Raw genomic sequence first — 15,993 nt, 5'->3', positions numbered from 1 at the left:
TCAAACATTTAGATTGTATTTATATGCGCTCAGTTCAGATTGGTAAATGAGCGCAATCAACAATATTCCAAAGTCCTTCTGCATTAAGCTGGGTTCACACATAGCGACAGCAACAACGACATCACCTTGTAAGTCGCTGTTATGATCGCTGCTTAGCTGTCAAACACAGCAGACGCAGCAGCGATCATAATGACACGCGTCGCTTTGGAAGCGATGCTGCGCTTGGTAACTAAGGTAAATATCAGGTAACCAACCAAAGTGCTTCTCTGGTTACCCGATATTTACCTTTGTTACAAGCGCACACCAGTTAGCGCTGGCTCCCTGCACTCATAGCCACAGTACACATCGGGTTAATAAGCAAACCTTTGCTTATTTCCTGATGTGTACTCTGGCTGTGTGCAGGGAGCAGGGAGCCGGCACTGGCAGCGTGAGAGCGGCGGACGCTGTAACTAAAGTAAATATCGGGTAACCAAGGAAAGGGCTTCCTTTGGTTACCCGATGTTTACCTTGGTTACAGATTACAACAATACGACCTGGTCAGGATCGCTAGTACGTCGCTACATGGTCGCCAGTGAGCTGTCAAACAGGCAGATCTAAGTAACGACCGACGAAGCAGCAATACGGTGATCCTCAGCAGTCGTTGGGACCCTGTCACACAGCAGTTATTCTGACGTGCGTTGAAAAGACAAAGCAAAAACACAGTGATGCATGCTGCCCAGCAGGACACCAATGATCAAAAAATGAACCAGGACGTTCAGGTACGATCGGCGATATCGCAGCGGGGGACCAGTCGCTGCTATGTGTCACACATAGCGAGGTCACTGTTGCGTCACAAAACCTGTGACGTTTCAGCAATCTCGCTAACGACATCGCTATGTGTAACGGAGGCTTAAGATTTGTTTGCCTGAAATTTTCATTTCCTGGAATCCGTCGGCAGGACACAATGGGTTCATACCTTATCTCTAGCTGGAACAGAAGATAGGTTAATTAGCAATAACACTCCCTCATTCTCTACAATAAAGAGGGTAAGCTGACCCCCACACCATGTATGTTTTTACAGCAATCGTGATTATTTTAATTATTATGGGAAGTTTGTGCTGCCTATGTGCTCCAGGAAATGAAAATTTGAGGCAAACACATTTTAGACTTTCCTGGTTGTCCTATAAGATCACACAATGGAATTGACAAGCAATAGCTGACTTTTAAATCCCTACGGTTGAGAATAAGACCATGGAGCTTGCTCTAAAGGCCCCGTCACACACAACGAGATCACTAACGAGATCGTTGCTGAGTCACAGTTTCTGTGACGCACAACGATCTCGCCAGCGATCTTGTTATGTGTGACACCTACAAGCGATCAGGCCCTTGCTGTGAGATCGCTAGTTGTTGCCGAATGGTTCGGACCATTTTCTTCAAAGGCGATGTCCTGCTGGGCAAGACGCATCGCTGTGTTTGACGCCTACCAACGACCTCCTAACACGGTCCCAACGCCCGCCGAGATCATTATACAGGTCGCTGATTGTTACTGTGTTGTTGGTAAGGTATCATGTGTGACATCTCACCAGCGACCTCCCAGAGACTTACCAGTGATCCTTGTCAGGTCATATCGTTGTCGGGATCGCTGGTAAGTCATTGTGTGTGACGGGGCCTTAACACTTTTTTGCCAAAGGCAGGACCATCTGTAGCAGTGATGTCTAGATAGTAATGTTTAATGAATGTGGATAATGACGACCTTGTCACAGCCCTGCAGACCATACGACCAGTCTGCACCGAACCGACCGTTTAGGTAAGTATTATGAAGTGATTTTTACGTTCTACCCAGCGGCCTGGGCTCTTATATACAGCATGTTAGAATGCTTTATATAAGAGCTCACTGGTGGTGGCCGCAGCTTATAGTCACCAAATCTGGTGACAGGTTCCCATTAAAGGCCCAGTCACACTAAACAACTTACCAGCGATCCCAACAACGATACAACCTGATAGGGATCGCTGGTAAGTTGCTAGGAGGTCGCTGGTGAGATGTCACACTAAGCGACGCTCCAGCGATCCCACCAGCAACCTGACCTGGCAGGGATCGCTGGAAAATCGTGGAAGCATGCTGCGCTTGGTAACTAAGGTAAATATCGGGTAACCAACCCGATATTTACCTTGGTTACCAGCGCACACCGCTTAGCGCTGGCTCCCTGCTCTCCTAGCTACAGTACACATGGGGTTAATTACCCGATGTGTACTGCAGCTACATGTGCAGAGAGCAGGGAGCCGCGCACACTGCTTAGCGCTGGCTCCCTGCACTCCTAGCTACAGTACACATGGGGTTAATTACCCGATGTGTACTGCAGCTACATGTGCACAGAGCAGGAGCCGGCACTGACAGCGTGAGAGCGGCAGACGCTGGTAACGAAGGTAAATATCGGGTAACCAAGGTAAGGGCTTCTTGGTTACCCGATGTTTACTGTGGTTACCAGTGTCCGCAGAAGCCGGCTCCCTGCACATTCAGTTGTTGCTCTGTCGCTGTCACACACAGCGATGTGCGCTTCACAGTGGGAGCAACAACTAAAAAATGGCCCAGGACATTCAGCAACAACCAACGACCTCACAGCAGGGGCCGGGTTGTTGCTGAATGTCCCACTAAGCAACATCGCTAGCAAGTTGTGCCTCAGCAGCGATGTTGCTAGCGATGTTGCTTAGTGTGATGGTACCTTAACGCTGGCCTTGATCAGGAAGTGGGAGTTTAAAAAAGCCACAATGGCCATGGTGAAAACTGCAAGATTGCTGTATTTTATTTCATAATGATACGGATATGGGGAAAAAAAAATATTTAAAAAAATAAATGAAAAACAAAACCATATTTAAACAGCAAATCATTTTTATGACACATTCCCTTTAAATGGTAACCATATAAGTCCCATTTTAAAAAGTTAAAAAACCTAGCTCAAAGAGTTACAAATTTCAACTAAATTTCTTTTGCAATAAAAAAAAAATAGTTCTCTGTAACAAATTGCACTTTTAGAATGTTAATCAATAATAAACAATGTTAAACATAATAGAGGAAAGGTATTACAATGTTATTACTATGTCAGCATTTACAAGTTATTTTCCAACCTTGCTTGTTTAGTTATCATAAGCATAAATAGTCGTGCTGACGTCTGGACTAAGTCAATTTTAGTGTGTGTATTTCCAACAGCTGTTCACACGGCCATCTATAACTACCTACCCATTCGGCAGCATGTAAATATTAGTTGCTACGCACTTAACATGCTAAATGTCTAATCTGTGTGCAGACAACGTTTGGTACAACATGTCAGGTTTGCCCTTAGTATACTTATTCTCTTTCATAACTCTTTTGTTACATTTACACTAAGATGATCAACTCACATCTGTTAAAAAAAAACCCACAAAACACAAACACAACAGAAATACGGAATAAACCATTTTTATTCTGATTCAAAAATCCTGTTTTCGAAAACCATTTAGGAATAAAAAGGTGAAAAAGGTGAAAAAAAAGATTCAGATGTGTTTCTAATCTAAGTATTGAGCTCACTAGTATACATTAGTCCTCCTTGCCCTCAGTATACAGTGCGTCCACCCATATCCTGTCCACCGCCATTAACTTGAGAGCGGCAGCAGCTATAGGCATAGAAGTGGTGTCTAGGTATAGTAAAGTAGCCATGTGCTACGCAATGAAACCACCTATAGCGCCACCTGGTGGAAAACAACGGAGTTAGAATTTTTATCTCGAAAACGGAACAAGATAGAGAAAAAAAGAAAGTGAATTACAAAGTTGCAGGACATGATCAATTCAATACGAATCGATACATTGCATACAGAAATGATATGATTTGAAACCCATGACCCCCCCAAAACATTAAATGTTGGTCACGCATATGGCGCTCATTTAACTTTGATGCTCAAAGTGGCCCCCGTCAGCTGCAATGCACATCTGGACTCTGGACAGTATACTGAATCTTGCTGCACATTGTGCAATATGGTAGGTGACACGTTTCCACAAGCATCTGTGATACGCCGTCGTAGGTCCTGCAATGTTGGTGGAGGGGTCGCATACACCTGCTGTTTGATGTGACCTCACAGAAAGAAGTCCAATGGGGTCAGGTCAGGTGAGCGTGGAGGCCACTCCATGCAGCCACCATACCCAATGACTTGTTGTAAGGTCTCCATGAGGTATCGCTTCACGTCCGCAGCCTTGTGAGTTTTACACATTCTTATCATAGCATTTCTGTATGCAAGGTGTCGATTCGTACTGAATTGATGATGCCCTACAATTTTTTTATTCAATTTTTCTCTATCTCGTTCCGTTTTTGAGATAAAAATGCTAACTCCATTGCTTTCCACCAGGTTGCACTATAGGTGGTTTCATTGTGTAGCGCATGGCTACTTTACTATACCTAGACACCACTTCTATGCCTATAGCTGCCGCCGTTCTCAAGTTAATAGCGGTGGACAGGATATGGGTGGACACACTGTATAATATCCAGCCCCTCGCCATGCTATCTTCCTGTGACAGAATAGCTCATTCTAAAGAGTTCACTGATACCTTTGTTGTCCTGTAATAGAAACCACCATTGTAATTGTCAGTATGCTACAGTTCTTCCTTAGTAAATTATCGATGATCGCCTAATCTGAATATTGAAAAGCAGAAGCATTTATCAACTACAGCACAGAGTTTTTCAACCACAGTAACTCAAATTAAGTAGTAGATTGTGAAAAGATTGCTAATATGCATAGTGCCTAAAATTTGCCAAATCCCATCTAATTAAGAAAACTGCTGAACTCCAATCATCCTATTGCATTAATATTAGGGTACGTGCTCACGATCAGGGTTTGCAGCGTTTTGGATGCACCGTGTTTTCACTGCGTCCAAAACGCTGCTTTGCACAGTACAAGACAAATGGATGGGATTTGTAGAAATCCCATGCCCACTGTGCATGTACGGCTCACAGTGAAAACTGACCTGTGATGAGGCTTTCCGAACCACAAGCATGTCAATTCTTTGCTGCGGAATGACAAGCGTCCTCCATAGGGAGAACACAAGCGAGAGACCGCAGCGCACCGAACCCTGGTGGTGGGCATGGGCAGCTGCAGTCTCCTGCATTCTTCTGGGGAGAAGTCTCTAGGTCCCGCAGGTCAGGACCCGACGCGTCCAGGAAGCAGCAGGTCCTGACCCTTAGTACAAATTGTCTGTGACAGAAGCTTCATGCCAAGGGTTTCCATGACTGAGCAGCTGCATGGAAGCCCCACATTACCAAGTACATTGAAAAGGTGCAAAAGACCGACTCTGGAGCAATGGAAATGTGTTCTGTGAAATGATGGACAATGCTTCTCTATCTGGAGGTCTGATGGATGAGTTTGGGTTTGGCGAATGTCAGGAGAATATTACTTATATGACTGCATTGTGCCAGTTGTAAAGTTTTGTAGCAGAGGGATAATGCTACGGGGTGTTATGTTAGGGGTCGACCTAGGCCTTTTAGTTCCAGAAAAGATACATTTTAATGGAAACCTGTCATGTCCCCAAACGCTATTAACCTACACATATGGGATAATAGAGTTCCAAAGCTGTGTGGTCTCCATACTGAAAGCCCAGCCATTGGGAGGAAATTGTCAGAAGGACATTTTTCCAAGCATCACCAACTGTCATAGGGTCATCAAGATCATGGAATCTCCAGATTCTTGCACTCTTCCTTCTAACTTCTCTTATGTCTGTGATCAGCACAGTGAAACTCGGGTGTCAACTTATAGACTTGTACTTGCTAGGCAGGCTATCAAGAGTTAATCACTGCTGGACTGGTTGTTAATTTCCTATAGTCACATGCTGTATGAGAACCAGTCATATCTACTCTCCTCCTATATATGCTGGCTGGACTGTGTTCTTTTAATGCCAGCTATAGCTTGTCTATTCTGGTCTGGAGAGATGGATCTACCCAGGCTTAGTGGTGGTTGTATTTTATATTGTTGAGAGTAGTTTCAGTGTAAACCTTCACTTTCCTTTTGGCGGTTTTGATTTGCAGCTTTGCTTCACTAGCTCCTCAATTTAGTTTCTTCATGTTAATTCCTGAGTGTGCAGTGTGACTATTCTTCTGTTAATCCTGTCTGTAATTTCCCTTACACTCCTGCCCCTTCCTTCCCTGGGGGAGGGAGGAAACTAGTGTTAATTTAGGAGTATAGCAAGATAAGAGACCGAGGCGTCCGCACCATCAGGGGTAATCTTGAGGACATTGATGGCCTAGGGTCCCCTGTCGTGAGGGCCAGAATAAGAACCCCTTTGTCCCTTGCTATCCTATAGTCACATCGTACCAGAAATTAACTCTATTCCTCCAAGCAGCTTCCGGCTTTCAGTCTTAGAGCCTCGGCCAGTAAGGCTTCAGTCACTGCTCAGCACATAGTGAAAGGCGGCTATAAGCATGCCGTGGCACATTGACTGTCAGCTGTTTACTCTGCATTGTATCAGTGCAGAGTTGGCTGTCAGTCACTGTACCAGAACAGCATACAAGACATTTAATACAACTGTAACTTCCATGTTTGTAGAAACAGTTTTAGGAGGCCCTTTTGTACTCCAGAATGACTGTGACCCGTGCATAACAACAAGGTCCGTAAAGACATAGGATTAAATACTCCATAGTGAAATGTGTAGGTGTCCCAATATCTTTTATTATCTAGTTTACTCTTATTATTACAGGTACCTCAATCTTCAGCTGACAGCCTCGGTCCAAGCAGCTGGACTTTTTTTACAGCTTTCATAATGCATTTTATTATCTGGGTGAAGATACACGGCAAGTATGACCAAAAATTAAGAAGGAAGCGGCACTCACCGTTTGAAGTAAAAACAATCTCTTGATTCCAAATCCATAAAAACGTCAAATTCTGGAGAGAGAGGGTACAGCAGGTGCACTGAAAAGCAGACGACGGCCGTTTCGTGCTGGCCTGCACTTCAACAGGTCTATAGGCAGGGGATGACGTAGGATATTCTCCTTTTAGCCTTTTGTGCAGAGGTATCATTATCATATACAAGGAGCACATGCACTAAACTAACAGCACTAAGGTGAAAATAAAAGCTTGCAATAAAGAAAAAAACACATTATAAGATCACAGATAAATCATTTTATCATTTATCCCTAAAGAACCTTGTGCATTTCCTTTTGTACTTTTGTAATCCAAAGGGCTTATAAAGGCTTATCTCTTAAATAATAATTTGTGTCGGTCACCATGCTTTTCTTAAAATCTTACATCTTCTAGTCGTGCAAATCTAAGAACACCTACATTTCCTGCATGGACGTCTCATACAGTCATGCTCATCATTACTAGTACCCGTAAAGCATACCTCCCAACCGTCCCGGATACAGCGGGACAGTCCCTCTTCTGAGCCTTTGATCCCGGGTCCCGCCCGTGAGGCTGTTTATCCCGGGCTCCACCCACCCACTGTAGCCCCGCCTCGCTGTTTCTCCCTTCTATTCATTACAGAGCCGACCGCGCACCTACTCCTGTGACTGCTGCTGAGGTATGAATCACCCCCTGCAGCAGAGCGACCCCTCCCTGCAGCAGAGCGATCCCCCCCTCCCCCAGAGCCGACCCCCCCAGTCCTGGAGCCTGCGTTTGTCTGCAGCTGTTCTCTGACTCCCCCTGTGCGGCTTCTCACTGCTGCAGATACACGGGGAGTCAGGACGCTGAGGAGACCGTGCAATCAGCACTTCTCTCTCCTGCAGATAGCACTGGCCAGTAATAACCTATGCAGAGTGACATCTGCAGGCTTCTATTACCGATCAGTGGTCTCCTGCCTGTAGAGCTGCTGGGTCCTAGCTTCCCAACAACTTCAGCTCTGCTTTATCCTGGCTGCCCTACCAGTTAAAGGGAACATGTCAGCAGAAATTTCACAATAAAAGTAATAGATTCCCCTCTGCAGCTCCTGGGCTGCTTCTAGAAAGGTTCCTGTTGTTATTGTGCCCCCTTTGAGACCTACAAAAATACTTTATGAAGTCTTACCTTTTTGTATGCAAATGTGTTTTTATGGTCACGGGGGCGGGCTGTCTGGCGTCCGTTATTCCCCCTCCTGCCGCTTTACGCAGTCCCCCATTGCTCATTTACATACACAAGAACGCCTTCCTCATGTAACTGTCCTCCCGAAGATTTGCGCATGTGAACGCTTTTTCAGGTGATTGCGCAGGCACGAGATTATGGGCGGCACTGTGATTGTCATCAACAGCGTTAACCAAGTACCCGCCCATAATCTCGTGCCCGCACTTTTCCCTCTGACTCCACCGTTATGCGCAAGTGCTGGCCATATGAACCATGTTACCTATTACCGCTTGCACGAGATTATGGGCGGGTACTTGGATGACTTTGCTGATGACAATCACAGCGCCGCCCATAATCTCGCGCCCATGGTAATAGGTAACATGGTTCATATGGACAGTGCTTGCGCATAACGGTGGAGGCAGAGTGAGAAGCGCGGGCACGAGATTATGGGCAGGTACTTGGATGACGCTGCTGATGACAATCACAGCGCCGCCCATAATCTCGCGCCTGCGCAATCACCTCAAAAGCGTTCACACTTTGCACAGTGCTCAGTCCCGCGAGAGTGGCACTGGGCATGCACAAAACTTCAGGAGGACAGTTACATGAGGAAGGCGTCCTCATGTATGGAAATGAGCAATGGGGGACGGCGTACAGCGGCAGGAGGGGGAATAACGGACGCCAGGCAGCCCGCCCCCGTGACCATAAAAACAGATTTGCATACAAAAAGGTAAGACTTCATAAAGTATTTTTTTAGGTCTCAAAGTGGGCACAATAACAACAGGAACCTTTCCAGAATGCAGCCCAGGAGCTGCAGAGGGGAATCTTTTATTTTTTTTGCTAAATTTCTGGTGACAGTTTCCCTTTAAAGGGAACCTATCAGGTGCAATCTGCACTCAGAGCCAGGAGCAGTTCTGGGTGTATATTGCTAATCCCTCCCTAACTGTCCCTGTATACACTAGCATAGATAAAGGCATCTATAGAAAAAGTATTTTTAAAGAGCTTATATCTTATGCTAATTAGCGCGGGGACTAGTCCCAAGGGCGTTACTTCACTTGGCTAGTCGGCTCACATAGCGTATTAGTACTCACACAGGGGCGTAATAACATGCTAACATGCTATGCGAGCCGACTAGCCAAGTGAAGTAACGCCCTTCGGACTAGTCCCCGCGCTCATTAGCATAAGATATAAGATCTTTAAAAATATTTGTTCTTGATCTCTTTATCTATGCTAGTGTATACAGGGACGGTTAGGCAGGGATTAGCAATATGTGCCCAGAACTGCTCCTGGCTCTGAGTGCATATTGCACCTGACAGGTTCACTTTAAAGGGAACCTGTCACCAGATTTGGGGCCTATAAGCTGCGGCCACCACCAGCGGGATCTTATGTACACATTCTAACATGCTGCATACCTCCCAACCGTCCCGGATACAGCGGGACTTTCACGCTTTACGTTGTTTGTCCCGTTGCCACGGGCGGGACGGCCGGCTCCCGGGCTCCGCCCACCCACTCTCTCTCCGCCTCCCTGCTTTTCCCTCCTACCATCCTAGTAGACGTGGCATAGAGAGGAGCGCTGCCTGTGCTGCTGCTGGTACAGTAAACTAATCTCCCCAGCGCTGATTTCCCTCCCTCCCCCCTCACCCCCGGCCGGAGCCTGTCTGTGCGGTCGGCCGGCCGCCTGTCTGTGCGGTCGGCCGGCCGCCTGTCTGTGCGGTCGGCCGGCCGCCTGTCTGTGCGGTCGGCCGGCCGCCTGTCTGTGCGGTCGGCCGGCCGCCTGTCTGTGCGGTCGGCCCGCCACCTGTCTGTGCGGGCGCCCCCCTGCCGCCTGTCTGTGCGGGCGCCACCCGCCGCCTGTCTGTGCGGGCGCCCCCCGCCGCCTGTCTGTGCGGGCGCCCCCCTGCCGCCTGTCTGTGCGGGCGCCCCCCTGCCGCCTGTCTGTGCGGGCGCCCCCCTGCCGCCTGTCTGTGCGGGCGCCCCCCTGCCGCCTGTCTGTGCGGGCGCCCCCCGCCGCCTGTCTGTGCGGGCGGCCCGCCGCCTCATTGTGCGGGCAGCCGGCCGCCTCTCTGTGCGGGCGGCTGGCCGCCTCTCTGTGCGCGCGGCCCGCTGCCTGTCTGTGAAGGCGGCCGGCCGCCTGTCTGTGAAGGCGACCGGCCGCCTCACTGTGCGGGCGACCGGCCGCCTCACTGTGGCTGCCTGCGTGTCCGTGCTGGAGGCCCGCCGGCTGCCTGCGTGTCCGTGCTGGAGGCCCGCCGGCTGCCTGCGTGTCCGTGCTGGAGGCCCGCCGGCTGCCTGCGTGTCCGTGCTGGAGGCCCGCCGGCTGCCTGCGTGTCCGTGCTGGAGGCCCGCCGGCTGCCTGCGTGTCCGTGCTGGAGGCCCGCCGGCTGCCTGCGTGTCCGTGCTGGAGGCCCGCCGGCTGCCTGCGTGTCCGTGCTGGAGGCCCGCCGGCTGCCTGCGTGTCCGTGCTGGAGGCCCGCCGGCTGCCTGCGTGTCCGTGCTGGAGGCCCGCCGGCTGCCTGCGTGTTTGTGCTGAATGGGTGTGGATGGGGAGTGGATATGGGCGTGACTGTGAAATGGGTGTGGTTAGGGGGCGTGGCCTAAAAATTTGCCGCGGCGCGCTACGCGCGCCGCAAACTTTGTCCCTCTTTTCCTTCTTTAAAAGTTGGGAGGTATGCGTAAAGTTTAAGTACTTAAAGGGAACCTGTCATCAGCTTTTCCCTATTAAACCAAAAATCTCACCTTCTGCAGCTCCTGGGCTGCATTCTAAGTGCAGACCCCTAAAAGAACTTTAAAAAATCTTACAGTTTCCTATGCAAATGAGTTTGGTTGGCCAGATGGTCGGGCTCTAATTCGTCTCCTGTCTCCCCCTCCTGCCGCTGTTCGCTGTCCCCCAGGCATGATTTAAATGGATGATGCCGCCCCCGTCTTCGTGCACGCTGCTGGAGTCTCCCGCAGGCGCCTTTCGCTGTGTCCCTATCACGGGGCTGAGCATAAAGATTCCCTCGCGCGAGCGCCGGTGATGTAGTTGCGCAGGCGCGAGATTATGGGCGGGTTTGAGGATGACGCTGGTGAGGTCATATACAGCAACGCCCATAATCTCACCCATAATCTCCTACATCTTTGTCCTGTGGAGGTTCGACAGTTTGTTATGGACTGAGAGCCAAAGGAGGCCTCAAAAGCAGCCCAGATTGCTGACACCTATAAGGCCAATCGTGCATCGGAGGTGCAGAAGCCGTCCTCCGCCAGCTGGAAAGGGGGTAAGGCGACAACTACCACTACTACCCCCCCTTGCCCCTGCCAGCCGTCCTCCCGTAGGTTCTGTGTCATTCACCAGTACCTGGCCCACCTCTGACACTCGCAGGTGTTTTTCCTGCAACCAGCCTGGACACCTCAGCTCTGCTTGTCCAGAGAGGCAGAAGAGGAGCTCCACACCTGAGGCCCGAGGGCCTAGTGCCAATGACTTGTTTGTGGTTGAGATGGGTGGTCGAGCCCGTGAGAACTGGCAGCCCGTTACCGTGGGCGACTCCATCACTGAGGGGCTGAAGGACACTGGTGCAGAACGAACTCTCATCCGCCCTGAATTCGTGGTGCCTAGTGAACTTATCCTGGGGAAGACCCTGACTGTCACAGGGATTGGGGGTGTTCACTGATCTTTCCCAATGGCCCGGGTTTTCCTGGACTGGGGTGCTGGGAGGGGATGGAAAGATGTGGGGGTGTCTCGAGACCTTCCAGCAAATGTTTTTTTGGGGACTGATTTGGGGCGGTTGGTGGCACAATATGTCCCTGACAATCTTCCCCAATCTGATAAGTCATGTGATGCAAATGTTGTTGATAAGTCATGTAATGCAAGTGTGACGCCCTGGGCAAGCAAGGGGTCACAGGTCATCACACCACCACACCCTACACCCCAGTTAGGAACACCCAAGCTACCAAAATCCTTGTTGCCTTCCTCCAGGGGCTGATGTTCACACCAGGGGGTGGGCCAGGTGGTTGGCTCCGCCCACCGAGGAGTACACAGCCCTGGAGGCGGGAGGAACCAGGCAGTTGAAGCCAGACTAGAGTCTGAGGAGCAGATGAGTTAGGGAAGTGAAAGTAGAAGGAAGTAGTAGTGGAGCTTACGAGAAAAGCTGAAGTGACAGAAAAGTGACAGTAGTAAAGCCTGAAGTTGGTCCGGGTGTGTGCCCCGGACAGTGCCAGCAAGGTCAGGAGACGACGGTGATAGTCCGCAGGGGTGACTGCTCGGAGGTTGCTGGAAGGACCGCGGACGGGTAGTGGCCCGGCGGTCTGGAGCAGTATACGAAGAACAGTCAGCAACAGGGCAGGGGCCTTTCGGATCCCGGCAAGGCTAGGAGCCGCCATAATTTGCCAAATCCGTCAGTGAAGGGGACGTCTGTCTCCAAACAACCAAGTCCCGATTGAAGGCAACAGTCCAACCGTAACGGAGAGACACCGCCACCGCCAGGGCACCAGTTTCTCAGGGCCAGCGCCTGCGGGCAAAGTAGGGCTCCTCCGGCCCATATCCAAGCCGGGGAGCGGGTTACCGGTGGGAACCCATCGCAACCATCATCAACTTAGGTGCAGGACAGAGGGACCGTCACCTACTGGGGAAAGCAAGTGCAGCCGTCCGTGGGAACCGTCTTTCCAGCCGTGTGTTTTACCGAAAACTGTGTCAACGTCTCAGGCTGAGTGAGTACCACAGTGCCGCAAGGCACAGCGCTCCCCCGCGTCCCTACACCCCACCAAGCCCTGCATCACCCACCTAATCACTGGGCCCCGGGATCACCAACCCCTACCCACGGAGGGGCAACACAACAACTGGCTGCTCCATACCATCCTTCCCGGGATCCCCATACAGAGCAGCGGTGGTGTCAACAAATCACCACAACCGTGGGTGGCGTCACGGACAATAACCAATCCAAACACCCAAAACCCCCTTTCACTCACAGGCGAGGAGCGTCGCTAGAGTCCCGGGATCCCGCCCATCGCTCGAGCCACCGAGCAGCGGCAGCAGGCCGCAGTGCCAGCCGGACCCGAGCAGAGGGAGAGCGCGGCGTCCCCTCCTCCGCCCGCGACACAAGTGTCGCGGGCGGGAAGGGATCTCCCGACACATCCTTCCACGTTGGCGTCCAGGAACGTGTTTCGGCAGAGTCCTGGCGTCCCTGCACTCCGCAGCACTAGTTACATGCCGCCATTCTTCCCCCTTAGTCTTTTCTCAGCACCTCCTCTTCAGGGGCGGAGCTTCGGCTTTCGCGCCTCCACTGCTCGAGAAGACGCTCGAGCGGGAAAATCTTCGCGCCTAAGATGGCGGCTTCTGAAATTTTTCGGCCGGACACCACCGGCGGGACACAAGGCGCACTTCTGCCAGCCGGCAGAACGGTAAGATCCTATTCGTGACGCCAAGTTATGTCGCGGGCGGGGAGGGAGCCGTCGCTGCTGCGTTCTCACTGGCGCTCGGGTCCGGCGCTGCTGCTGCTGCTCGGTGGCTCGAGCGGTGGGCCGGATCCGGGGACTCGAGCGGCGCTCCTCGCCCGTGCAGTGAAAAGGGGTGGTTTGGGTTTGGGGAGTTGGTCCGTGACGCCACCCACGGTTTGTGGTTTGTTGATCCCGGGAGCGATGACAGGGAGCAGCCGAGATGTTTCTTTCCCCTCCGTGGGTAGGGGGATTTGGTGGTCCCCGGGCCCGGTGAGGTGGGACGGGGGAGACAGGGTTGGTGAGGTGCAGGGTCACGGGGGCAGCGCGGTGCCGGACGGCACGGTGGTACTCACTCAGCCAATGATGGATACAGAGTCTCCGGTAAAACAAACGGCTGGATGGACGGGTCCCGCAGCCGGCTGCTGTGGTTACTCCCGGTAGGTTGGTGGTGGCTGCCTTTCCCTGCACCTGTTGTGTATCTTCGGTCCCGATGGCTTCCCATCGGTAACCCACTCCCCAGCTTGGATATGGGCCGGAGGAGCCCCTTTTGCCCGCAGGCTGTGGCCCTGGGAATTCTAACTGTGGCGGTAGTTGTGTTTCCCTTTCTCGGTTTGGACGGTTGCCTTCAGTCGGGTCTTTGTTGCTAGGAAACCCCGGAGGTTCCGGTCGCTAGCGGATTTGACCGGTTTAACGACGACTCCAAGCCTGGTCGGGGTCTGCAGGCCCTGCCGGTTTGTGCTGGCTTCTCTTCGCTCCCCGGTTCGGTACCGGTGGTCCACCACCCGTCCCCGGTCCTACGGTTCCGCGTCGATCGGCCTCTCTTGCAGACGGCCACCACAGTCTGCCAACCTTGCTCTCGGTGGCCGGGCCACGTACCCGGACACGGTCAGTTTGCTCCTCACTTGCCACTTCACTCCTGCTCCTTCACTCTCCCTAACTGTTCTGACTTCCTTTCCCGCCTCCAGGACTGTGAACTCCTCAATGGGTGGGGCCAACCGTCTGGCTCCACCCCACCTGGTGTGGACATCAGCCCCTGGAGGGAGGCAACAAGGATTTGTGTGTGACTGGTGTGCCTATCTCGGGGTGTGGGGTGTGTTGTTGCAGTACCTGTGACGACCTGGCTTGTCCAGGGCGCCACACAAGCGCCGTTGATAACTTATGTGATGCAAATGTTGTTAATGAGTCATGTGATGCACGCGTCGATGATAAGTTATGTGATGCAAATGTTGTTGATAAGTCATGTGACCCGAATATTGATGATCAGAAGATGATTATTAATATTGTGCATGAAAATAAAGTGGATGACTGTGCGGAAAACCTCAACCATGTCGCACTGCGGGGTAACGCTGCTGAGGATTTCCCCAAGGTAGTTAGTGTCTGCGCTAAGGTAGATGGGGGCAGGCATGGGGACCATGAGCAAGGTGGTTACATGCAGCTTGTCAGTGTCACGACGGACTGTGACATGGCCGATGGTAGCTGTTCCATAAATAGCGCGGACCCTGAGGTATCACAGAGTGATGCGTCTCATTGTACAGGAGAACTCAGCCATGTCATGCTACGGGGTGATGTGGCTGACGATCCCCTCACAGCTGTAAGAATCATTGCTAAGGGACATGGAGACAGGCACGGCAGCCATGAGGAAGGTGGGTGTGTGCAGCTTGTCAGTGTCACGATGGACTGTGACATGGACGGTGGTAGCTGCTCCATGATTAGCACTGATTCTGTGGTATTATATGATGAGAGGAAAATGTTTTCCGCGGCTGGACAGCGTGATGGGACAGTCGGATCCATGACCTGTCCGGACAATGGGAAAGTTGTGTTCACTACCTGTCAGGGTGATGGGAAAGCAGACCACATAACCTGTGACGCTAGTGCGAAAGTGTCTCTCACATGCGGTCAGGATGATGGGAAAGCCGTGCCCATCGCCTGTATGGAGGATGAGAGTATGGAGGATGAGAGGATGGTGCTCACTGCCTGTGAGGAGGAGGGGCAGGCGGCCCCCCTAACCTGCCAGGGAGATAGGAAAATTGTGCTCCCTACTTGTCACTGTGATGAGGAAGCAGAACCCATAAAATGCCAAGGTAGTGAGGAGGATTTTTCCCCAGCCGACCAGGATGACGGGAAAGTTATACCCATCGCCTGTCCAGATGATGGGAAAGTTGGATCCACTTTCTGTCAGAGGGATGGGACAGACGTACCCACCCCCTGTCAGCATGGCGGGACCCTGAAACCACAGCCAGGGAAGGTTGATGCCATCACCTTCTAGCCTACCCCCAAGTCAAAGAAGCAGGTGATGTGCTTCTTTGGTACAGCAGGGTACTATAGTAAGTTCGTTCTTAACTATAGTGCTCTTGCTAAGACGTTGACGGACCTCACAAAAAAAAAAGGTACTGCAGGTAGTCACCTGGACAGATGACTGTGAGCGGTCCTTCAGAGCATTGAAAGCTGTCCTCGCCAGTTCCCTAATCCTACAAGCCTTAGACGTCACCCGACGGTTCATCGTTCAGACAGATGCCAGTGCATTTGGCCTGGGAGCGGTACTCAGCCAGGTAAGTGGGGAGG

The 15,993-nt window shown here is 51.4% G+C and overlaps 1 protein-coding gene across 3 annotated transcripts in view; it reads right to left on the bottom strand.

Annotated features, from left to right (window-relative positions):
- SLC25A45 (solute carrier family 25 member 45) overlaps positions 1–6,937 on the bottom strand; it is a 116,104-nt gene extending 109,167 nt beyond the window's left edge. For all 3 annotated transcript variants that reach the window (XM_075326305.1, XM_075326309.1, XM_075326308.1), the window contains exon 1: positions 6,825–6,937. The gene's annotated coding sequence lies outside the window, so the exon portion shown is untranslated. The remainder of the gene's footprint in view (positions 1–6,824) is intronic.
- Between the last annotated feature and the right edge of the window lie 9,056 nt (positions 6,938–15,993).

The sequence above is a fragment of the Anomaloglossus baeobatrachus genome, chromosome 10, assembly GCF_048569485.1.
Source record: "Anomaloglossus baeobatrachus isolate aAnoBae1 chromosome 10, aAnoBae1.hap1, whole genome shotgun sequence".
Taxonomy (NCBI): domain Eukaryota; kingdom Metazoa; phylum Chordata; class Amphibia; order Anura; family Aromobatidae; genus Anomaloglossus; species Anomaloglossus baeobatrachus.
This window is presented reverse-complemented; position numbering and strand designations above follow the sequence as displayed.